Here is a 25816-nt window from a genome sequence, read left to right on the forward strand (position 1 = left end):
TGTATCTGTTAGGCAAGTTTTAAATACTATTGAAGTAAAGCACCTACTAAGTTAAACATTTAGCCTTTTTTTCTGTTTTACTTTCATACTTGACATATATCAGGTAATTTCCTTTTATTGTAAATTTTATTCTTAGATTGAATTTATAATTTTACAATCTTAAACATAAGTAAGATTTTTGATTAGTAAATCCAGGTAGAAGAAGTTATATGCATTATATTTAATGTTGACAATTCTGAAGGCATGCCTGCTTTAAACCATTAGACTTAAACTAGCTTTTTTTAAACCAAGGATTATCTCAGATCACATGACCTTGAAGAACATTTAATTTAGTTTTTATTTGTCCTGAGATAATATTTTATGTAAGCACTTATTTTCTTGCTTTAAACCATCTCCTCCCATGGGTACCAGTAGGAGAGTTTTGATGGTTTTTTGTTTGTTTTAGAATGAGAGCTATCCAAAAAAATACTTATAGTAAAAAAAAATGCAAATCTACTAATCTAATTATACCTACTTTAATTTTGACTAAAAACCAATAAGCTTTTTTTATGTTTTCATCGTAGATGCAAGAATGTGTTCCTAAAAGGGTGCAAAAGAAGTAATCCACCTCAAGATCCAAAGTTATTCCCAAAAATTGCCTAAGAAAGCCAAGACCTTCATTTTTAACAAGGTATGGAAGGTTGAGATAGTTCCCTGAGAGATGACATGGTCAGTCACACTAAGAGACATTTTGTGGTTTCGACACCTAGCCAGCAGGCTAGCTGAGCTGCCTGACGCAAGCCTAAAAACTTGCACCCCGAATGGCTGGCAGAGACCAGAGTAAATATTTTTACTGGTCATAAAGCTGAGCTCTCAAGACATAAAAGAAGATGAAAGGAGAATCTTACTGTGGTTTTGCTCCTTATAACAAATAATACAAAAGAGAGGCAAGGAAAACAAGGATCATTCCTGAGAATGTGGATCAGTTACCAAAATTTGGCCAGAACCAAATTCAAAAGGGTCACAATTTAAAGAACCAATTGTTACAAACATTTTTATTCTGCCAATCTGAATTTGGAAAGGAAGGAATAAGGAAAATATTTTTGTCTTCCTCTCTCAGCCAAGCACTGTAGACAGAGACCCAGGCAAACTCACTTTGGTAGGAATTCCTGCCTTCTGCCAGCTTTTGTTAGTTCTCCCAGGATTACCTCCTCAGGCTCCAGATCAAGTGGAGCAACCCAGTCTTTGTTTGAGATAGGGGTTTTGCTGAGTTGCCCAGACTGGTCTTGATCTCCCAGGCTTAAGTAATCCTCCCACCTCAGCCTCCTAAGTAGGCATCCTGTCTTTTAGATTTCCATCTTTAATCCAAGAAACTGTAGAGACAGAAAAACTCCACCTCCATCCTCTTAAGATCCTGGCTGAGTCTGAAAATTAAATTGACATAAAATATATCAATAGAAGAAAAGCTCACAAATCTATTTAATGCAAGTTTTATATTGCATGGTCACCTTCATAAAGAAGTGAAGATCTGAAGAAGCAGTTAAGTGTCAGTTACTTAACATACTGAATTGGACAAAGAATAGTAAATTGTGAAGACACAGCTAAATTATTTGGGGGAGGGACTTAAAAGATAAGAATTATTTTAACAGATCTGTATAGAATTCTCTTGGTCTTGACTTCTTGTCCTTGAGGATAAGGATGTTGCGTCCTTCACATGGGAATTTCGTCATCTGCTTTTAAGAAACAACACAGAGGTCAGAGTGATCTTATTGTAACTACTGTTTTTCAAATGCCTTTCACCTAAATAGTCAATAGTCAGAATGTCATACTTTTTAACTCCTTCAGTCGTAAGATGCAACGTTATCACTAAGGAAGAAATGAAGCTGCCTATACATTAACACAATGATTTCTTATCATTTATAGTATTTGTTTTATACTTACTGAGTTATTTTAGAATTCTTTAGCTGTTTTAGAATTATTTTTTAGTTATTTTAGAATTCTTTAGAATTGTTATTATTTAGACTTCTAATGAATGCATGTATAAAAAGAAAAATACAAGCAAACCACTTTATATTCAGAATCCAACTCTTGGTGTTACTCTTTTACTTGGAGTTGTTTATGTCCACATTTCTCTACATAATTTTGTCTCCTGTGCTATCAAGAATAAAATGTTATGTCCTTCTTTCAGTGGGAGTGGCTGAATCCCAGTATGCAAATTTTGAAACGTATATTCTTCATCTTGCCAGAAGGGGTCAATAGATATTTTTTAGGGAATAGCCAAGACTTGTTATTTCTTCTTCAGATGATCTCTAATAGAGCTTGTGAACCAAAATGTGGAGGGGTACAGTGATCCAGTTGTTGCTACCAGGTATACCCGCTGAGTTCACACACACAAAGGCAGTGAAAACTACTGCTTGGCCAAAAGTGAAGTTTGACGTCATAGGTTGTATGTTGCATCCCAGATTCAGAGATCTTATAATTTTTTAAATGTGTATCATAGAACTAATGAAATATAGTTTGTAATGTTGAGTAAAATTTTAAATGATTTATATATTTCGATCCTCTGGCTAGCAATAATCTTTTGCTAGCAACAAAGAATTGTTAGAACCAATCTTTTTTTCAATATAATTGTAGTAACAATGTTACTTATATTTGAAAAAAAAAAAATTCTCAATGCCTGACTATAGGAGAATGATTAAATAAGATGGGATAAATTCACACAGAATGCAAAACAAGTATATAGATTTGTATGGTTTCAGTTATTTGTATTAAAAATGCCCAAGCCTTACATATTAAAAAAAGGAAGAAAACACATCAAAATGTTATCTTTATTTTTGTTTGGCATGGTTTGGATTTGTTTTTGCTCTTCACCTTTCAATATATTGAATTTTTAAATTTTCTTTTTAATTTTTTTGATTTCTAAAAGTATATACTGCTTTTATTGTTGATTTAATATTTTTGATATTATTATTAAATGAAAACCACAACCCCATGTTGTATAGTACAGTTTTAGTTATCTAGATTTTCCATTGTTGTCATATGCTGTAGGAATTTTAAAACCTTGTAGATAGGAAAATATTTGTCAGGATACTTAATATGTGTATTCCTTTCCAAGACCTTTACTGGCTACAAAGTATAATTCTTTCAGAAACTTAGAATATAACATTTCAGTCTGAAAGCATCATTGCAAATTCATTAGTTCAACTGCCTTTTTAGTTCCAAGCATTCTTCTGTCTCTCCATGATTTAGAAATAGCAAGGCATGTTGCTAAAGTATCACCTGCGAATGTGTAAACAATACAGACTTATCTAAAATAAATTTTTGTCTTTAACTTTCCCATGACGTTTTCATTAGCTCAGTTCTAGTAACTTCTCTGTTAACATTATCACCTTTCTTTTTTTTTTGAGACAGAGTCTCGCTCTATTGCCAGACTCCAGGCTGGAGTGCAGTGGTGTGATCTCGGCTCACTGCAACCTCCACCTCCCAGTTTCAAGCAATTCTCCTGCCTCAGCCTCCTGAGTAGCTGGGACCATAGGTGTGCGCCACCACGCCCAGCTAATTTTTGTGTTTTAGTGGAGACAGGGTTTTACTATGTTTACCAAGATGGTCTCGATCTCCTGACCTTGTGATCCGCCTGCCTCAGCCTCCCAAAGTGCTGGGATTACAGGTGTGAGCCACCACACCTGGCAACATTATCACCTTTCTTGTGTATAACCCTAAATTATATTTTGCAAAACAGTAACCATGTGTTTCAGACAATTCTGATTGCAAATCAGTTATTTTATCCCCAGAAGTACATTAATCTCATTTTGTGCCTTGGAAGTTCCAAGTCCAAAAGTCATTGAAAGGGAACGAAATACGAGATTTACTTTGAAATTAAGATAGCTAAATTTCTATACTGGCTTTGGGGAATGGTGCAGTTTTACGAAGTTTTAGGGTTTTAGCAACATCCATATTCAAACAAACACAGATAGGGAAACACATATCAACATTTAAGAAAGTGTTTTATTAATTATACCCTATTTATTATTAACACTAATGTTGCCCCTTATAGTATCTGAAATAGCTATAGTATTTTTCACATATACTCAGTTAAGGAAAGGATATTAAAATCCATATAGTATTAGAATATGGGATCATTTGACTTTGTCATATTATCTAGCAGTGCTGTTGGGAAAATTACTTAAATTCACCCAAACTTGGCTTCCTCAGTTGTAAAATGGTAAAATATTATTTACCACAGCAAATAACAGGCCCTTGGGTGGATCGCTACAATTTTCCTCAACAACAGCTTGATAAAACATTTTATCTTTATAGTCTTATCAGTTCATATTCATTTGTTATTTCACCTCTGATCTAGAAATGCCAGACAGGGTGCAGTCCTTCCAGGCCTTGTCATTCTTCACAGGGTGCTGTATTACCTAACAGAAACATGCCTCATGAGTAAGACAAAGGTTTCCAAACTGGTTTTTCCAAGAAAGTGTTTGGGGACACTTTGTGTGTGCCATCTGTAGTTGCAGATACTGCAGAGTCGAAAACACCTTTAATGGTGGTCAGGTCACTGTCTTGACTCTGAGAACACCTGTAGGGAGACTCTTCATAGCCCTAACTCAGCATGTATTGCTGCCTTTCAATGTGTAAGAAGTTATTACAACCCCTAGATAACTAACATTTTATACATTGAGCTAAGGAGTGAAATTTGTAATAGCTTGTCAAGCTCGGTTAGTGGAAATAAAATTGTACTGTCAAGTTTTCTTTTAACCTGTGTTTTTCTTTGATGGGAATACAAACTTTCCCCAGATGTGCCAATACCAACAATAGAATGAAAAAATAGCCAGGACAAGCTGCTGTTGAATAATGCTTTGGGTCATAGGGAGTGTCAGAAATCACTCTGCTGTCTCTCCATCTATTAGATAAGCCACTGAAAGCTATACTTTACCCAACTCTAATCAGTTCCTGTAGAATATATTTTAGAAGTGGAAGAAGAAAATGCTTGGTTTTGCAAAATAGTTTATTTTCAAGTCTTATTTTAGGTGTCATTGAAATTGGCTTCGGGGTTCACTTGAATCCTCTTTTATTTCAAAGAGTTTCATGCATCTCCTCTAGCGCCCTCCAACCCCTAAAAAAGGTTAAGAAACATTAGTCCCATCTGAATAGGGGCCCTGTCTGACCGGGAGTTGATTTTCCGAGTCAGCAGAACTAAAGGCAATTATCTGGAAGCGATGCTGCCTGCGTTGGCAGCCTGTACTGAGAGGGCTGGACCCACTTCAGAGTCTTATTATACCAAAGACAAAGAATTGTTGGCATCATCAGTTCCCTGAACAAGCAACAAGTGGGCATTCCATTCTAGGGTGGACCGAGTGACCTCATGATCCTTCCCCAACTGTGAGAAAGTTACTTGTAACTCGGCTATTAGGAAACAAAGAATGGTTTATATTTTGTGAAAACTGTAGCTTGACAGAATTTTTTTATTTGGTCAAGACTTTTATTGATTGAGAAAAACTAAAAATGTTTTAAAGTACACTTTGTTTGAAATGTTACATATATCTATATACTCAAAAAATTTTTAAATTTATTAAACACTTACTGAGCATTTGTTACATGCCAGGCACTTTGTTACATATTTGAAATCCAAAATGAATAGGACATGCTGTCCTCAAGGAATATGCAGTTTAGTGGACATTTATGTATTGGGTATCTTATATATAAGACAGGTTCAGTCTCTGAGCAGTAGAATAATGTCTACTAACACAAGTAGACAGAGTGATACAAAGGAAATATCCAGAATTTAGAATCCCAGAGACCCGGTTTTAAGTGATGATTGTGCTAGTGAGCCATGTAAATTTAAGTTATTTGGTCTCTCTGAGTCTCAGTTCCTCATCTTTAAAATGAAACTATGACATTTTTCTAACTGTACTGATGTCAGGATTAGACATATTATTTGTAAAGGGTTTAGCATACTACCTGGCTCAGAGTGAAAGATAAGTAAAGTGGGTCCATTGTTAACCCTATGACTTAATAGTAGTAATAACAATAATATTGATTAGTGACCTCTCCTAGGGTAGGCAAAGTAAACGTCTAGGAAAAAAAGTTCCTGAAGCCTTGATTAAATTACCTTACTTTTAAAGAATACATTACTTTTCTGTATTGACTGAGGGCAGAATGTCAACTAAAAAGATAGTATAAATTCAGACAGATACTATATTTCCAAAAACAAACATAGTGTCACTGTGAGGCAGTAATGGTTAGAGAAATAGACTAGGAGTTCTGGCTCTGGTTTGAACTCTGCCTCACAGTTGACTGAGAGACGTTGGGCAGGCCTCTTAATGGAATAGGGCCAAGGACCAAGGTGTGGGGCCTTGGGAGAGGCCATCAGCAGCCTCAAGCTTCATCAAATCTCTTGAAATCAGCATACCTGCTATACCATGGTGTCTACAAAACCAGTTCTCCAACCTTCTGGCTAGGTTGCCATGCCAGCACCCTACCTGCACAGAAAATCTGTGGCTGCCACTGTCATCCTACTTTTACAGTCTCACTTTTCAAAGTGTTTCTACTTCTCCGCATCCTCTCCAGCATCTGTGGTCTCCTGAGGTCTGAAGTTTGAGACTAGCTGGCAACACAGTGAAACCCGTCTCTACTAAAAATACAAAAATTAGCCGGGAATAGGGCCACATACCTGTAATCCCAGCTACCTCACAGTCTGAGGCACAACAATGGCTTGAATCTAGGAGGTGAAGGTTGCAGTGAGCCAAGATAGCAACACTCCACTCCAGCCTGGATGACAGAGTGAGATTCTGTCTCAAAAAAAAAAAAAAAAAAAAAAAAGAGAGAGAGAGAAAGAAATACCTAATAGTTAGGCTTATTAGGTAGTTAGGGCCAATTTAATTTGACACTTACGTCTTATTAATGTAATGGCCAGGTAGGTGTATTTGAAATATCAAGAAGAAGAGCTTACATAATGTCTCAAGCTTGAAGAAAGACAACTTTGTCTCTACCTTCTCCTAAAATAAACTGTTTTGGCCACCTGTTGCTTGGTTTCCTGCTGCATCAGGAATGGCTTGGGAGATGGGACGTCCTGTGGACTTGACCTTGCACTGTGGAAGAGTTGGCCAAAAGCCTCCCTTCCCACATGTAGTTCTCTTTCATCCTCACCCCATAGTGTAAGTTATGGAGAAGTAATTTGCTTTCTATCTCTACTCTCTGTTACAAATACTCTATACACACTTTCTCCATAACATTTCTGGGGTATTTTATTCTGTATCTTGGCTCATACTCAAAATTTATCTTTTCCCTTCTCTCTCTTTATCTAAAAGTTATGAATTCTTTTAATGATGCTTTTTTATTATCCGTCCATCTTAATGGATTCTTCCTAATCTGAAATGTCTTCCCACTTATAGTCATTTAGCCCATCTAATATCATATAGTGCAGTGTCTTTCCCATTTTTTTTTCTGTTTATAGTTCATCTCCAGAGTCACATTCTCACCTGCAGTTCTGGTTGTGTGAAGCTTTGCAAGTAGGTCTCCTTGAGACTCACTTATCTCAGCTATTAAAATCCAGGATAACCTGAAGTCTCTGCCTTTTGTATCCCTGTTGCACAGAGCCTTGATGTAGTAAATTCTCAACAAATACTTCAGATTGATTACAAGGGCTCGCTGTGTATGCTCTATACTTAAAAATGCACAGATGGAAGATACTACATAAAATGTTAGCTATTATTCTAAATTAATTCTATTTGCCTGTTGGTTGTGTTATTTCCCTCAAAACTGATTTTGTTGCACTGTATTTTGCTAAACTTAGGTAAAAGCCTCTTTTCTATATTCTCAGCATATTTTAAATCTAAAGGAAGAAATAAGAGATTATTAATTCTTTTGTTGAAAGGCTCTAATATGCTATCACCTAGAGGATCAGCAGAACAATAATTATGATTACAGATATATCCAGTGCTTACAATGTGTCAGACAGTGTTCCATGCTCTTTAAATATATTAACTTACGTAGTCTGCAAAATAACCTTACAAGATAGGTAGCATTCTTAACTTTGTTTAATAGATGGAGAAACTGAGACAGCATTTATGAGGCTTCCCTAAACTTAGGTCTAATGTATTGGTAGGCTGAATAATGGCCTCTCAAACATGTTCATATCCTAATCCTCAGAACCTGTGACTGTTGCCTTACATCTTAAAAGGGACTTTGCAGATGTGATTAAATTAAGGATCTTAATATGGGAAGATTATCCTGTATGTACTATCCACATAGGCTCAATATAATCACAAGGGTTCTTAAGACAGGGAGGCAGGAAGATCAAAGATGATCAAAGAAGGAGATGGGCCAATGGAAGTCAGAGTGATAATGCTTTGCAAGTGGAGGAACGGGGCCATGAACTAAGGAATGCATGCCACTTCTAGAAGCTGGGAAAAACAAGGAAATAGATTCTTTCCTGGAGCCTCCAGAAGGAATGGAGCTCTAGCAATGCTGTGATTTTATCGTAGGAAGACTCATTTTGGACTTAAGGGCTCCAGAACTGTAAAACAATTGAGTTGTTTCAAGCGACTAGGTTTGTGGTCATTTGTGAGAGCAGCCATGGGAAACTAATACAACACACATAGACTTAGTTCTAAGGGACTTAGTCTGGAAGTAGAACAGGCTGAAAAACGTTCTTCCTGGAAATGCTAAAAGAGAGGACTTACTTAAAAAACACTTAAGGAGTTCTAGCCAAGCAAAAGCGCTCCACTTCCAGAACTTGCTCTGTTACTGTCTACTCTGTGTTGCTGCACAAATCACCTCAGCTCTCAGAGCTTGGCTTTCTCATCTTTTTAAAATGAGGATAGTGGCTGGGTGCGGTGGCTCATGCCTGTAATTCCAGCACTTTGGGAGGCCGAGGCAGGCAGATCACCTGATATCAGGAGTTTGAAACCAGCCTGGCCAACATGATTAAACCCCATCTCTACTAAAAATACAGAAATATTTGGGCATGGTGGCAGATGCCTGTAAACCCAGCTACTTGGGAGACTGAGGCAGGAGAGTCTCTTGAACCTGGGAGGCAGAGGTTGCATTGAGATGAGATAGAAGTCACTGCACTCCAGCCTGAGTGACAGAGCAAGACTCTGTCTCAAACAACAAAAAAAGGATAGTGTACTGGTATAATTGGGTCATTTATGAGAAATTTATTTGAATAGGTAATATATACATGCTCAGGGTACAGAATTGAAAAAGTTTGCATGAAAAGTTGTTCTCTCACTCCTTGTCCTTCAAATGTCCAAGTTCTCTTTCTAGAGACAATTGTTGCCCATTTTCTTATGTATTCTAGAGATTTTCCATGCATTTACAAAGGTATACATATGTACATTATTTTTATTGTGCAAATGATTGCACCTTAAGCATACTGTCCTGCACTTTGCTATGAAATTGACAAACAACTTGGGGGTTATTCCATATGATTTCATATTAGTATATACTGTGACTCATCATTCTTTCAAATAGTATATTCCATTGTTTATGTTTACCAGATCTTATTTAACTTGTCCTCCACGAAGACATATAGATTGTTTCTAGTCTTAGGCTAATGTAAACAGAGTTGCAATGTGTATCTTGTTACATGTTACTTTATATGTATTTCAGTATATCTGTAGAATAAATATATGAAATTTCTGAATCAAAGTATGTATTAATTTAAAATGCTAATAAATATTGTCAAATTATATTACCAGGTGATGCATTCTAGTTGTCTCTTGCTGTATATCAAACTACTGCATACTTAGTGACTTATTATTATCTTTCACTTTTCGGGGGGTTGAGGAGCTCAGCTGGGTGGTTTCTGCTTAACGGTTCCTATATACTGGCATTTGGATCGCTCCTGAGGGAAGAGTCATCTGAAGATGTCTCACTCACATGTTAAGCACCTGGGCTAGAACAGCTAGGAAGTAGGAGTAAAGAATTGCCAGCCAGCTTTTATCGGCCTTAAAGTAAGATCTCTCTACATCCCACCAGCATTTTATTCTCTTGCATCTGATCTCCACAGTTTGGTAAGTGAAAGATATCTCATTGTCATTTGTATTTGCATTGATCTTATTGTGATTAAGATTTGACATTCTTTTGCAAGTTTAAAAACCATTTATATTTCCTTTATGTGTATATACAAACTGTTCTTAGAACTTTTGCCTATTTTTCTGTTGAGTTTTTAGTTAGTCAAGAAACAGATTTCCATAGGCTGGTGGAGGAAGAAAGAGAAAGATGACTGTGGGTCAGCTTAGCAGAGGGAATCTACTGTTCCCTGCACCTTTCAGGGTGGTGGCAGGGCCTAAAGAGAAATGGCTGAGTTTTGTGTTTTATGGAGGCAGTCTTATAAGAAGGTTTGCATGAGGCTGGGCACGGTGGCTCACGCCTGTAATCCCAGCACTTTGGGAGGCTGAGGCAGGTAGATCACGAGGTCAAGAGATCGAGACCATCCTGGTCAACATGATGAAACCCCGTCTCTACTAAAAATACAAAACATTAGCTGGGCATGGCGGCACGTGCCTGTAACCCCAGCTACTCAGGAGGTTGAGGCAGGAGAATTGCCTGAACCCAGGAGGCAGAGGTTGCGGTGAGCCGAGATCATGCCATTGCACTCCAGCCTGGGTAACAAGAGTGAAACTCCGTCTCAAAAAAAAACAAACAAAAAAAAACAAACAAACAAACAAAAAAAAGAGGTTTGCATGTCCCAGACATATCACAGAAGCTCTGAAAAGCTACAGACCTAGAGAGGCCATGCAGAGAGGAGTAGTGGCCAGGTAATGTCTGTGGACAGATGATCAATGACCAGAAGGACTTCTTCAGTGCCTTAGGCCTGTGTAGAAAATCTCTATACTATGGCTTATCAGGAAAAGGTGACAAGATGTAGAAACCTTTTATATAACTTTGTGCCAGCCCTGTAGAATAAGGACTGAGAATATAGAACATTAAGTCATATGTCTTATTCACCAGAGATGGTAGACTTTATTGGTCTGCATGCATTCTGCTTTAAAATCTAGAAATATTTCCATTTATTTCTGAGGAGAAATTCAGAAAGAAAAAAAAAGAAAGAAAAAATATTTCCATTTATTCAATAAGTGAATAATTGAATAATTCCATTCAATTTAGTACATGTTTTTTGCTGGTCACTGAAATAGCAGACATAGTTTCTACTCTTGTGACTCTTAACAGGCCAGGAATTAAAGAAATCATCATACTGTCACTTACTTAGTTACAATAATGAAAAATGCTGCTTCCAAGTAAAAGGTGTGATGAGGCGTTATAACAGAGACCTAGTCTAGACCAGGAGCTCAGGTTACCTCTTTGACAAAATGGTATTGAGGGAGAGAGGCAGCTTTTCAGAACAAGTGTCCAAAGAGAGATATGCTTTTTACGATTTTGAAGTCGATGAGGACAGTTGGATTATGGGGTTGGACTATGTTTTATAAGAAGTTGTTGTGGAAATAAAGAATGTGTTTTTACTTTTTAATTAAAAGTTTAACCTCTAAAAACTGGAAATTTTAGTTTAGCAAATGAATATAGAAGAAAATAATACAAGTGTCTTGCAGAAAATGCATCTACAAGAATGTTTTAGTGATTGTTCTAATAGCCCAAATTCAAAACTACCTAAATATCCCACAGTAGTGAATTATTTAAATAAATATGGTACGAACACCTAGTAGAGTACTATTCAGCTTTAAAAATGTTGTTGTAGGCAATTAATTAATTATATGAAAAAGAGCTGAAAACAATAAGTAATTACTATTTTATGAAAAAAATTTAATAAAGATATATACATTGACATAGAAAATCAGATAACTAAGATTATTTATGAGCAGTTAGTTCATTTTCTTCATTTGGCATGTCTGAATTTTCTAATTTTTCTCCAAAGTTTTGAACCAAAGGAAAAATGATAAAAGTACATTTTAATTTTAAAAAGTCATTAAAGAAACCTGTGATATTTTTGGCTGGATATAAAAAGTCTTTGTGGGATGTGGCATGGGACTGGAGAAAAGAAGGAAGTAGCTAGGGAGGACTTTTGTCCATATTTATATTCAACACCTTTCCTGAGAACAAGAAAAGAGACTTTTTAACCTTCTGTCCCAAGGCAGAATCAGAATAAAAGTATGATGTTATACAGCAGGAAATTCAATTTCTGAAGGCAGAAGAATTTCTCTGGCAGAAGTAGAGACATCCAATGAGAAGAAGCTGCCTGAACACAGGGTGAAATCCCCTTCCTGCTGTGTGAACACCACAACGGCCCAAGAAGGCACTGGGATCAGAGGTGGCACAAGGGACTTCTGTGTAGGTGAGCGGTAGACAGCTGCTCCAGGGTTCCTTCCAGATTTTATGCCTGTGATTTCATGAATTTCAACACCTGCCCTCAGGCCTTGCACATAGCCATGTTTAGAGTGTCTTAAGGCTCATATTTAGGGCTCTTGGCTGGAAAAGTAGAAAGGAATGCCTGGATTTCTTACTTTTACTATGTTTTAACTTCACTAGAAATCAGGCTTGTGAATCACAAAAATATGTGATGTTACTATTTTAATTTTATTTACAGGCTCATTTGATTCAATTATTCTTGTGAAAACTAGTTCCGTCTTTTATTTTTGTTCAGAATCTCTCAGCTTCAGGACATGGCAAAGGTTACTGTCTTTTAAACATTTCGTCTAATTTTTTTTTTTAATGGGTGAGAGATTTATACGTTTCCCAGGCTGGCCTCAAACGCCTGACCTTCCCTCCTCATGTTCCAGGACAACTGGCCTGAGCCACCACAGCTCCCTCATCTAATCTTTTTAAAGAACAGTTTGAGTCCAAAGTTCATGCCTTTTGGCCATAAAGGTCTCTCTTGTTCATAAAAAAGGCATCTATTGTAAGAGGTACACTTACAAGCAGTTCACATGTAATAATGATACAGATTTAAAGGTGGAGAATCTCCTGAGGTTCAGACCTTGTTCCTGTGGTTAGTCTGCTGTCTGACCTGTGTAGACTCTCCCACTGAGACTTCTGTGCTGAAGCACATTTCATGCATTGTGTTTTAATCTTTATTCCTCTGTTCATTTTGGACCATTGCAAAGAGCATGAGCCATTCTGGAGCTACATTCGAAGAAGTGTATGTGTTATTTTCACAGTGGCGCCACAGAGACGAAGGCATTTATACTTGCTCCAAATACCATGAAAAGCATGAGAGCTAATGTATTCAGTCGCTTTCATTTTCTAGGAAAATAATGCTGTTAGTTTATTTTGAAGCCCCTCACACAGCACAATGGGATACAAACTGCTGTTTTGATTGCCAGCAGGATGGACTCTTTTAGAATACAAATTAAGTGTTGAGCTCCCCCTAGTGACAATAATACAGGTACATTTAAGTACTTTGATACCTTTGCATATTTTGCAATTCAATTCAGTTATGTTTAATTCTGTTAAATTCAGTTACTTTCATTTCCCCTTCATTTTAAACAACAGGTATTTATCAAGTCAGAAATTTTGCTAAGGGAACATTTAGTAAAACTATAATTCTAAAGGATCACTAATAATATAAATTACAATAACTGAAAATATTTCGTGTGAGTACAGCAGAGTGTGAAAAAGACAATATTCAAGTTTTAGTTTGCGTCCTTGACTGCCTTCTCCTCAATCTTCCCACCCCACCCCAGCCTCTGGTAATCTTCATTTTACTCTCTGTTTCTGTGTGTTTGTCAGTTTTATATTCCTCATATAAATGAGATCATAAGTGAGGTATTTGTCTCCCTTTGTCTGGCTTATTTCACTAAACATAATGTCTTCCAAGTTCATCCTTGATGTTTTCACAAATGACGGGATGATAGGATTTCCATTGTGTAAAGATTTTCTTTATAATTCACAAAAGAGACTGGCTGGAAAAAGCTTCATGTAAGTATTGATAACTGACTTGAACTCTGGTTAAGTGTGTAGGGATCAGCCAAACAAAATGCGGAGGAAAGTGCTTTCCAGGCAAAAGCTGGATGTGTGAAGGACTGGAGGGTCTTGGAGAGCATAATTTGCTGAGATAATGAAAGTCTCTGATAATGATATCAGGGACCAGGGCAGGGAATGGGATAAGAGAGGGAAACTCAAAGCTGAACAGGCCAACACTGGATATCAAAGAGTTTCTTTATTTAATATTTTTAATGTTTTCTTGTTTCTTTAAAAAATGAAATGTGTTCATTTTTTGAAAAGGGTTTTGATATTGTATGCATTAAAAGAATCCATACAAATACAAAGAAAAAAATAATTCTCTGAAATCTTTCACTCTGAGATTATACCTGTTGACATCCAGTAACTTCATATATATATATATATATATATATATATATATATAACATACATATACCCGTATATGTGTGAGTATGTTTATATATATTTAGGAAGTGGGATCATACTCTGCATGCCGTTCCATAACTTCCTTCCATTTATATGTCAGTGACAAGAATCTTGGACTTTATTCTGAAGAAGGATAAGTGAAAAATTTTAAGCACAATAATAATTATATTTGTATAGTATGAAAAAATAATATAACAGCATTGTATAGTAGGAATTTGAGGTTGCTGGTGGAGGAAAGACTAATTAGGAGACTGTTTTGAGGACCCAAGAAAGAAATGATAACATAAATCCAGGCAGTGGCAGTGGGATGGAAAAGAGGGATGGGTTCAGATAATGTGGATGAAAGCTCGGTGGCCTCTGTGGCTGTAGAGGCAAGGTTGTCAATTGGTAGGAGATGAGGGGAGAGAAAGAAATCTTCAGTAGTTCCCAGGTTGCTGGTTCAGGACTATGTGTAGGTGTCAGTGCCACTGACTAAAATTTAGGGTGCCTGCGGGATAGTCAACTTGTGGCAGCACATAAGCATTTAATATGCAGGTGTAAAGCTCAAGATAGAATTCTGAACATCATCAGTGGTTAAAACCATAAAAACTGAGGACTTAACAATGGGAGACATCAAAATGTACAGGCCAGGGAGAGAACTTTGAGTAGGGACTTTGCCTGGGTCAGTGTTGTATCCTCAGACATCCCATTGCACATAGTAGGCTCAAAAATGTTTCATTAATGAGTAAATGAATAAGAATAAACATTCTATTTCAATGTGAACTCTTCTAATTGTGGCAGCATCATATTCCATTAAGTAAATAATGATAATTTGCATATCTATTTCCTTATCGATGGCTGCCATAACAAATTGCCCCAAATTTTTAGTGGCTTGAAACAATAATTATTTTGTTCTGAAAATACATCCTGTGGATCAGGAATTTGAAAGGACCACAGAAGAATGGCTTGCCTATTCTGTCTGGGACCTCTTGACTTAATGGCAAATCTGAAATCATCTGAAAGCTTGTTTGCCTGCGTGTCTGGTTCATGCTGGCTGTCAGCTGAGACCTCAGTTGGAGCTGTTGATGTAACATCATGAGTTTGAAGAGTGAGTATCCCAAGAGAACTGGGAAGAAGCTATATGACCTTTTATAATCTGGCCTGGCAAGTCAAACGGCCATACTTCTACCATAGTTACAAACCTATACATATTCAAGGGGTAGAAACATAGACTACCACCAGTCAGTGGGAGGAGTGTCAGAAGTCAAAGTCATATTGTAAGAAAGCATGTGGGATGAGAGAGATTGTTTGGAAAAACACACTCTTGTCATAGCTCTTCTGTGTTCTGCACTGTTTGTCAATGGCCATAGCCTTTTATCTATATCTCTCTTAACCGCCATGTCACAATAGTGACAACATTAAGTAGACAATCAGCTAAAACCCCTGCATTATTCCCAAATGAACTGAGAAGCCAGCTACTTCCCTTTCATCTCATACATGCTTTTAAACACAGACTTTGCATTAATTACAATGAAATTTAATTATCATTCAATAAATTTCTAATGAGGCTCTCATTTGCTGAGTATTGTTCTAGGCAATGGGGCTAGGCTGAATATGATACAGAAAATTTTTTGTTCTTTCAAGAAGTTTACAATCTATAAGGACAATTAAATTAGAAATTTCTATACGAGGTGATAGAAATTTCTATTGGCTTACTTTTCTAACTATCAATCACTGGTAGGCTATAATTAGTTTTTAGAGTACAGTATCGTGAAACAGTAATTTAATGGCTTGCTAGACACAAGACACATCATGCCACTGGCATTCCCCGATCTACTAGTCTGATGACCTCTAAAAACAGGAAATGAAATGGTTGAGGCATGACTTGTGCTTCATCAGTTCATGCTGACTTGGAATGATCATTGTTTCCCTTTTTTCCAACTCTTTTTCTTACTGTAAATATTTAAATAATCTTAAACATCTTTATTATTGCTTTGTGGCCATTTGTATTTTATTTTTATAGGTTCAGAACTCCCTAGAATCTGTCTGAAGACATCAAACATACTTATTTCTGCACCTTGTTTTGTGGCCTGTTGTGCATTTTCTCAGGTTTTAGTTTCCGATTATTGAATTTCTTGCCTCTCTGTACATCTTCCAGGTTGTCTGACGATTCTCAGTTGTTTCATCATTTTTATAGACAAGATACGAATTCGAAGATTATTCATTTCTGGAGAGTGTAAGTATTTTTGTTTGCCAGACCTACCACTCAACCCAGAATCCCATTACTGGTTATATAACCAAAAGAATATAAATCATTCTACCATAAAGACACATGCATGCAAATGTTCATTGAAGCACTGTTGACAGTAACAAAGACATGGAATCAACCTAAATGCCCACGAGTGGTAGACTGGATAAAGACAGTGTGTTTATATACACTATGGAATACCATGCAGCTATATAAAAGAATGAGACTGTGTCTTTTGTGGGAACCTGGATGGAGCTGGAGGTCATTATCCTTAGCAGACTAACACAGGAGCAGAAAACCAAATACCCACTTACATGTTCTCACTTATAAGTGGGAGGTAGATGATGAGAACACATGGACACAAAGAAGTGAATAATGGACATGAGGGTCTACTGGGGTGAGGTTGGAGGGTGGGAGGAGGGAGAAGATCAGAAAAAGTAACTATTGGTTACGAGGCTAAGTACCTGGTGATGAAATAATCTGTACAACAAACCCCCATGACCTGAGTTTACCTATGTAACAATCCTGCACATGTACCACTGAACCGAAAATAAAAGTTAAAAATAAATAAGTAAGTAAATAAAAGAATTTTTGTTTACATGGCTAGAAGCTTAAGGTTGGATTAAATCAGCTCCAACTCAAGCAGCTGTGTGTGGCAGAGACAAGGTGGGCTTTTCTTTAAGATGTGAATATGGTTTGTTTACAGAATATGCAGCTATCATTACCTGAGGATGAGGCCCTCATTCCCTGGACTGAATGTCCATCTTGAAAATCTCTTACACAGAAACTCTCACTGTGTACAGCCTGGGGCACACATCAGCATCAGATCTTAGGTAGCACAAGGACCAGCTCTGCCTTTACTTGTTGCCTGCCCAGGGCTTACGTTTTTCCAGCCAGCCCGTTTATTTCGATTGTGAGACTTTTGCAGAATTCTGCCGGGCAATCTTTTATTTTTAAAGTTCTTGTTCATGGGTCTGGATTAATGGGTTGCTTAGCTCTGTTATGTTTCAGCATCAATGTATTCCAGAAATTCCTCAATATATTTCAATAACCCCGTCTGAATTTTCTAAAGTTTATTGAGACTTATTTTTACTTAATTTTACTCTCCTGACATTTCTATGGAATTTGGGAAGAAACGTGAATTCATGCATCCAGTCAACCAGCTGTTTCAGAGAAGGCACTTACTCCTTTCCATGACAACCAATTACTAGAAAGCTCCACTGGGAATTATAGCAACCTTGTCCAGTATATGGTTTTTAGAAGACAGAATTTTTTTTTCTGCTCTCACATTAAAGCATGCTTGTATCCATTCTCTGAAATTTTTAAGATTACTGACCTGTGCTGACATGGACAACTCTTCTAGTGTTCAGAAAGGTATTTCTCTTTAACAGTGAAAATAACTAAATGGACTCATCATTCCTCACCTATCAAATGAACTTTGAGGCTTTCTTAAATGTACTTGTTTTATCTTTTCCAAGTGCTGAAAGTTTACACTGAAGATATTTTTCTTGATAGAAAAGAAGAGAATCAGACAGAAGTTGTATGGTTGTGTTTATTTTCACCTGTTAAACATTGCACCACCATCACTAATGATAAGGAATCCCTTTTGTCTTTGTTATTTCTCAACTTTAATTGCTTCCTCAAGTCTAAACTCATTTATTTATTTTTAGGGATGGGGTCTTGGTCTGTCCCTCAGGCTGAAGTGCAGTGATGTAATCATGGCTCACTGCAGTCTCAAACTCCTGGACTCAAGGAATGCTTTTGCCTCAGCCTCCTGAGTAGCTGAGACCACAGGTGCGCGGAACCATAACTGGTGTAATTTTTTTATTTTTGATTTTTTTGTAGAAGTGGGGTCTCATTATATTGCTCAGGCTTATCTTGAACTCCTGGCTTCATGAACTCATTTAAAGATTTGGCATCCTAGCATTATTCATAGAAGTCCAGCCACAATTCTCAACTTGTTTTTTATTTTATATCTCTGCTACAAATTTTTGGACCTGTTCATTTAAAATTTGAGCTTTTAAAAGAATTCTGCACAGTGTTCACAGCACAAGGGTATTAAGGCAGAGGAGGAAACTAAAGGTCAGAGAATAAGGAGTGACACATTGGTGATGAAATACAGGCAGCAAATGATGAATAGCAAATTCTGAAGGATTTGCTGGCAATTAATTTCATACATAATAGTTCCTCCTGCTGAAATGGTGGATTCACTGTCACGTCTGACCCTTGTTATAACTCTTTTCCACTGAAAGACATATCTGAATCATCTAGACCAGCCGATATTTCCCCTGACTTCCATCATGTACAGTGTCTTACAGATTCCAAAGCTCTTTCAGATATGGTATCACACTTATATTTCCTTTCCATTTTCTTTTTCGTTTTTTCCCCTCAGTAGGAATGGTATCCTTAGCCTCCTGTGTTCATAACAATTTTTCAACAAAGGAGGGTACCGCTAGCCAGGGAGAACTGACTATGCTTTCAGTCGTAGAGGAAGGATTCAGGAGAGGAGGGGAAGTGAGGTAATCACGTGGGAATGTGTAGCAAAGCACTTCTCTTCCTGGTTCTTCTTCTTATTCTTATTCTTTTGAGACAAAGTCTCACTCTGTCGCCCAGGCTGGAGTGCAGTGGCATGATCTTGGCTCACTGTAACCTCCGCCTCCCAGGTTCAGTCAGTTCTCCTGCCTCAAACTCCTGAGTAGCTGGGATTACAAGTGTGTGCCACCATGCCCGGCTGATTTTTGTATTTTTAGTAGAAACAAGGTTTCACCATGTTGGTCAGGCTGGTCTCAAACTCCTGACCTCATGATCCACCCGCTTCGGCCTCCCGAAGTGCTGGGATTACAGGCGTGAGCCACCGCACCCAGCCTGGTTCTATAACCACTCTTTCTCTTTGAATTCCTTCTTGGCTTCATCAATTCCCATTTAGATTTCTGGCTCTTTTCCATCTCCTTTTCTGGTTCCTATTCAATCATTGAAATTTCTAGTTTTTTAAAAAAGGCGAAAGCTTTCAGCATAGTGATACCCTCTATGAAGCTTAACATGGTATGTTATTTTTGCCAGGTGAGAAGCACCTTGCTTTTAGGTTATTAAAAATGAAAGCTGAAATTGGGAAGAAATGTAACCAAATGCTTATGTAATAAAAGTGTGTTGATGGTTGGGTGTGGGTGGCTCACACCTGGAATCCCAGAACTTTGGGAGACCAAGGAGGGAGGATCACTCAAAGCCAGGAGTTTGAGAACAGTCTGGACAACATAGCAAGATTCTGTCTCTACAAAAACTAAACTTAAAATTAGCCAGGCATGGTGGCAGATGCCTGTATTCCCAGCTACTTGAGTGGCTGAGGCAGAAGAATCCCTATGCCCAGGAATTTGTGGTTACAGCAAGCTATGATCATGCTGCTGCACTCCAGCTTGGGTGACAGAGCATGACCCTGTCTCTATTCAAAGAGGAAATGAGTTGAGATAGTCTTTCACTATTCCAAAATGAACACAGTTTCCTTAAAGAAAATGGCAGAAATTCTCTGGTTCTTTCACTAACCCATTTAAAATCAGCTTAAACTTATTTATCATTGTATTTTAAAACATTTTTGTTATATTGCATTAGTGAACACAATTCAAAATAATACCAACCATTTAAAATAAATTTAGGAAGCCTAATTGGAAATACTAAGCATCATCTCGATATGTGCAAATACAGATGCTCCTGACTACCAATGGGGTCGCATCCTGATAAACCCATCATAAGTTGAAAATACCATAGCAAGCCCATTTTAAGTTGAGGAGTGTACAAAAAGTGAACCACTTTTGAACCATTGCGAAGTGAAAAATGCAAGTTGAACCATCTTATGTGGGGGACTGTATGTAACAAACAATTATATCCTCACCGTCTTGTATGTGCATCTTTCTATTGACATAAAGCCCTTGGATCTAGCAAGCCTATTAGCTGTGTATATTTTAAACATTTGAAAATTTTACTTAAATGAATTTCTTTACCTTCCACGGGCCGCTTAGCTGGTCTTGTTAAGGGAGACTGTCTCCCAGGCTCAAGTGCAGTGGTATAATCTCAGCTTACTGAGATTATACTGCAAACTCAGCCTCCCAGGTTCAGGTGATTCTCCTGCCTCAGCCTTCCCAGTAGCTGGAACTACAGGTACCTGCCACCATGCCTGGCAAATTTTTGTATTTTTGGTAGAGACTGGGTTTCACCATGTTGGCTAGGCTGATTTTGAACCCCTGACCTCAGGTGATCTGCCAGCCTTGGCCTCCCAAAGTGCTGGGATTATGGGTGTGAGCCAACGCGCCTGGCCATGGTTAACTTTTTAGAGTGAGTGTTGGGGCAGTAGATAGGAGCAGAGAGGTGGGTGAAGGTGGGGGTAGGGGGAGGTTGGACAGTTTGTGGTTGTAGCTACAGCCTGTTTCCCAACTTTTGGAAAACATGTTTTTGTTTTTTTATTAGGAAGAGGAGAAATCATCTAAATAACTAGGGGATCCTACACGAATACTTGAATAAGAATTAGAACAAATTCCTCTAATTGAAATTTAGTATTTTTTTAATAATTAAAATTACCAAGAAGTGACAAGTACTCAGACAAATTCAAGTACATGCACATTCATAACAGCACTTTTTTATAATAGCCAAAAGGTGCCGATGGCCCCAAATGTCCATCAAGAGATGAGTGGATAGGGCCGGACACAGTGGCTCATGCCTGTAATCCCAGCACTTTGGGAGGCCGAGGTGGGTGGATCATGAGGTCAAGAGACTGAGACCATCCTGGTCAACATGGTGAAACCCCGTCTCTACTAAAAATACAAAAAAAAAAAAAAAAAAAAAAAAATAGCTGGGCATGGCGGCGCGTGCCTGTAATCCCAGCTACTCAAGAGGCTGAGGCAGGAGAATTGCCTGAACCCAGGAGACGGAGGTTGCGGTGAGCCGAGATCACTCCATTGCACTCCAGCCTGGGTAACGAGAGTGAAACTCCGTCTCAAAAAAAAAGAAAAGAGTGGATAAACACACACACACACACACACACACACACACACACACACACACACACATTGGAATATTATTCAACCATAATAATTATTAAAACTTTTTACAAAATTATTGATAGTACAGCCTGTATGATTCTCAGAAACATGTTAAGTGAAAGGAGCTAGACACAAAAGGTCAGACACTGTTTGATTCTATTTATATGAAATATCCAGAGTAAGTAAATCCTTAATGAGTTGGAACGTAGAATAATGGTTGCCAGACACTAGGGTGAGGGAGGAATGGAGAGCAGCTGTTTAATGGGTGCCAGGTTTCCATCTGGGGTGATGAAACACTTCCAAAACTAGATGGATGTGGCAGTTGCACAACATTGTGAATATGCTGATAGCCACTGAATTGTTCACTTCAAAATGGTTAATTTTATGTTATGTGAGTTCCACCTCAATTAAAAAACAGTATATAGAACATAAACCTATTTGTTGGAAAATACTTAGACCCACTTTTATTAGATTAGTTTTACAAGTAGCTTGAGAGTTCTTAGTAATAAAACACTGATTTTAAAACACATGACTGTAGGGTATCTGTATATAAATCCCGAACTTCTCTGTCTGCTATAGATAAAGGCCTGTGTTTTATAGCTGGTTAATGTGATGAATAAAACAGCATTGTGAAGCTTTATCTCTAACCAGAACTAACTACATATAGGCTACAAATAGTTTTCAATTTTGTTTTAAATTCAGTTCTGCTTAGTAACAAGTTAACTGTCCTCCTACATGAAATGAATAGATTTTTAATCAAGAGAAACAGCTATCTTGATTCCTTGGTCCTTTTACAATAAGCTATAATAAATTATATAACGTTTATTTTAAAAATACAATTTAAGACGCCTAGCAAGCACAACCCACAGATATTTGAATCTGATACTTTTTACACCTGCAGGTTTATCCATGAAAAACCTGCAATGATATGCAGCAAAATGTTAACAGTGTTTATTTCTGCAGTTATTTGTGGTGAGTTTATTTTGTGATTATCTGTACCTTTTAACTGTTCAACAATGAGTATGTGTTACTTGAATAAAGATATGCTTGTTGACACAAGAACAGAAAATCAAATACCGCATGTTCTCACTCATAGGTGGGTGTTGAACAATGAGAACACATGGACACAGGGAGGGGAGCATCACACACTGGGGTCTGTTGGGGGGAAATAGGGGAGGGATGGCAGTGGGTGGGGAGTTGGGGAGAGATGGCATGGGGAGAAATGCCAGATATAGGTGAAGGGGAGGAAGGCAGCAAATAACGCTGCCATGTGTGTACCTATGCAACATCTTGCATGTTCTTCACATGTACCCCAAAACCTAAAATGCAATTAAAAAAAAAAACTAAAATGATAATACTAAAAAAAAAAAAGGATATACTTGTTTTTGTTTTTGTTTTTTTGAGACAGGGAATTTCATTGTCACCCAGGCTGGAGTGCAATTAGCGCAATCTGCTCACTGCAACTGCTGCCTCCCAGGTTCAAGCAATTTTCCTGCCTCAGCCTCCCGAGTAGCTGGCATTACAGGTATGTGCCACCACACCCAGCTAATTTTGTATTTTTTTAAAAAAATAGAGATGGGGTTTCTCCATGTTGATCAGGCTGGTCTTGAACTCCTGACCTCAGGTGATCTGCCCACCTCAGCCTCCCAAAGTGCTAGGATTACAGGTGTGAGCCACTGTGCCTGGGAAAGATATAATTTTTACAGTGTTGTCCATGCCTCCATATTTAACATGCTATTCTTTCTTTGCAATCTCAGATATAATCTTTACTCTTTAACTTCATTGCCAAGTACCAGGACAATGGCTTTCTCCTTGCTTTCTGGTGACACTTTTAGGCAAATCCCCTCTTTTCATCCTTCAAAAACCTGTTCTTAAGGCATGTCACTCCCAGGCATCTCACCCAACCATAAGTGGCCTTGGGGAAAAGAAGGGCAGTATAAGGATGCCATAATAACCCACCACATTTCTCCTTTCACTGACATACTCAACCTCAGTCCTCAGTCAACTGTATATCCTCTTTATTCCCAATACCTCATGGTGGAGCTTTCTGCATCTTCCTGATCCAATAGGACAATCAATCAGATGCCTTCATAAGAGGGAATTCTGGTTTATGGGTTTATGAATTCTTGTCAAATTTAATATCCCTTAATCTCTAAAAGGAGAAATTTTAGATAACTCTAGAGAATAAGTAAGGCCTTGTGAATTAAGGAAAATTCCCCAAGGTCACATCACTGGACAGTCATGTCTAGCTAGAATCCAGACTCCAATTCTAGGGAGTCTGGTTTATTTCTCTAAACCATAATGCCATGGATGTGAAGCCTAATTCAACAACATCTCCATGGCAAACTTTTGGTTTAGTTAGAGAAATAAGAAAACATGACAGTATGTGTCATCGACTTCTATTCAAATGTTCAAGTTCCTCATCTTCAAGGATTTGCTGAATGACAGCTAAGTCGGATTGGATGATTCACAAAGACTGTCTCCAGTGTTTTAAAAAATATGCTGGGGACTTTCTTAGAAATTTCTACTTTTCTGAAAGCATTTTATTTCGTCATCTTTCTCCTGCTCATATGCACATTGTTCTTTTCTTCCTGCTGACTGCACATAAACAGGATGGGTGGAAAGCAAGTCTAAAGAGGTGTCTAAGTGAAAGGTTCACCGTTGATGTAAATCAAGAGTAGATCAGTGAAGTGGAAACCAGGGGAACTGCTTATTGTTAGTATTCAGAGGACACTGGCAAAAGAAACTGATGTTGGTTCATTGTGAGCTAATAAAAGCAATAACTACCGGAAGGTAGAGCTTTAATTTACTTACTTTACTTTTACTATGGTAATACTACTTAATAACTCTCCTTTAGTGAACTCATTACCATCATAAGTGAGTGCTCTTAATATTAAGTGTGTACTCCCCCTCCCAAATTATAGATATTGATTGAATTTTCATGTTAAAATTAAGCAAAAATAAATATTGATATAAAATACTTAATCAAATATTTTAAAAATTATACTAATAAAGCAAACCAGCTCCAGCAGAGAAAGGGTTATCACACACTCACACACACACGCACAGTCTCACACACACACACACACACACACACACACACACACCCCGTATCTGATAAGTTCTGTTTGCCAATACAAAAAACCAACAAGCAAACCTGATCGAGAAACAAGGCTATAGCAGGGCACGGTGGCTCATGCTTGTAATCCCAGTTCTTCGGGAGGCCAAGGTGAGCAGATCACCTGAACTTGAACCCAGGAGGCTGAGGTTGTTGTGAGCTGAGATTGCGCCACTGCATCCCAGCCTGGGCAACAGAGCGAGACTCTGTCTAAAAATAAAGCGAAGCAAAACAAAAGAAACGGCTATAGACAAGCGTGAGCTATTTTAGAAAATGGCACATGGTTGTTAATAGCCAATGAGTTCTGCTTAGATTCTTCTGTTTTCTTTCTTTCTCATCATCCAAATCTGTTAGTCAAGAGTAGCACAACCACTAAGTGTATTTAGTCGTTGGAGCTACAACGTACAAGGAAAAAGAAAACATGGGAATTAGCATTACTGAAACACAATTTTGGGAAATATTAATTCTAAGTATTGTGAACTAACTCCAAGAGGCATTCCAATGGACATTCCCTCCATCGTACTTTAGGATGTGGAGGACCTTTAATTAAAACCCTAAGGAAAAAATTTAATTATTTCCTTTTTGGAAAAAAGCCGTAATTCTATAAGCCTTGGTGTTCAAAAATTCTTTCATCTCCTCCCTTTCATGGTGAAATTCCCTCCTTTGTCTTTGGAAGTAAAATTGTGTTATTACCTTTTGTAAATACTTTAGATTATCTATAGAAAAAGGGCGAACCATGAATAGAATCACATTCTTGAGCTATGATTCGAGACACTTATTTGCTCTTAAGAAGCATTAAAATTGCTTCCTTGTTTTAAATAAGAATGCTCTGATTTATTTCCTTTAATGCTGAGAGACTATGCTATCACATTTTCACTTTGAAGATAGAAATTATCCCACACTTTCCCATACTGACATATTGACATTCATTAACAAGACTAACAACAAGTGTCAAAATAATAAATGATTAGAGCCCCATGAGCAGGAAGGTGGAAATTATTATTATTATTATTATTATTATTATTTGAGACGGAGTTTCGCTCTTGTTACCCAGGCTGGAGTGCAATGGCGCGATCTCCGCTCACCGCAACCTCCGCCTCCTGGGTTCAGGCAATTCTCCTGCCTCAGCCTCCT

The 25816-nt window shown here is 37.7% G+C and overlaps 1 long non-coding RNA gene across 5 annotated transcripts in view; it reads left to right on the plus strand.

The window, feature by feature from the left end:
• Window positions 1-25816, plus strand: part of LOC120362170 (uncharacterized) — a 108128-nt gene that overhangs the window by 33944 nt on the left and 48368 nt on the right. For 4 of the 5 annotated variants that reach the window (XR_012514087.1, XR_012514086.1, XR_012514088.1 and 1 more), the window contains 5 exons: window positions 564-12277; window positions 16448-16525; window positions 18208-18331; window positions 22466-22536; window positions 22969-23089. This is a non-coding gene — a long non-coding RNA (uncharacterized LOC120362170). The remainder of the gene's footprint in view (window positions 1-563; window positions 12278-16447; window positions 16526-18207; window positions 18332-22465; window positions 22537-22968; window positions 23090-25816) is intronic. The other variant, XR_012514085.1, reaches the window with a different exon arrangement.

This window comes from Saimiri boliviensis, chromosome 15, assembly GCF_048565385.1.
Source record: "Saimiri boliviensis isolate mSaiBol1 chromosome 15, mSaiBol1.pri, whole genome shotgun sequence".
Lineage (NCBI taxonomy): Eukaryota > Metazoa > Chordata > Mammalia > Primates > Cebidae > Saimiri > Saimiri boliviensis.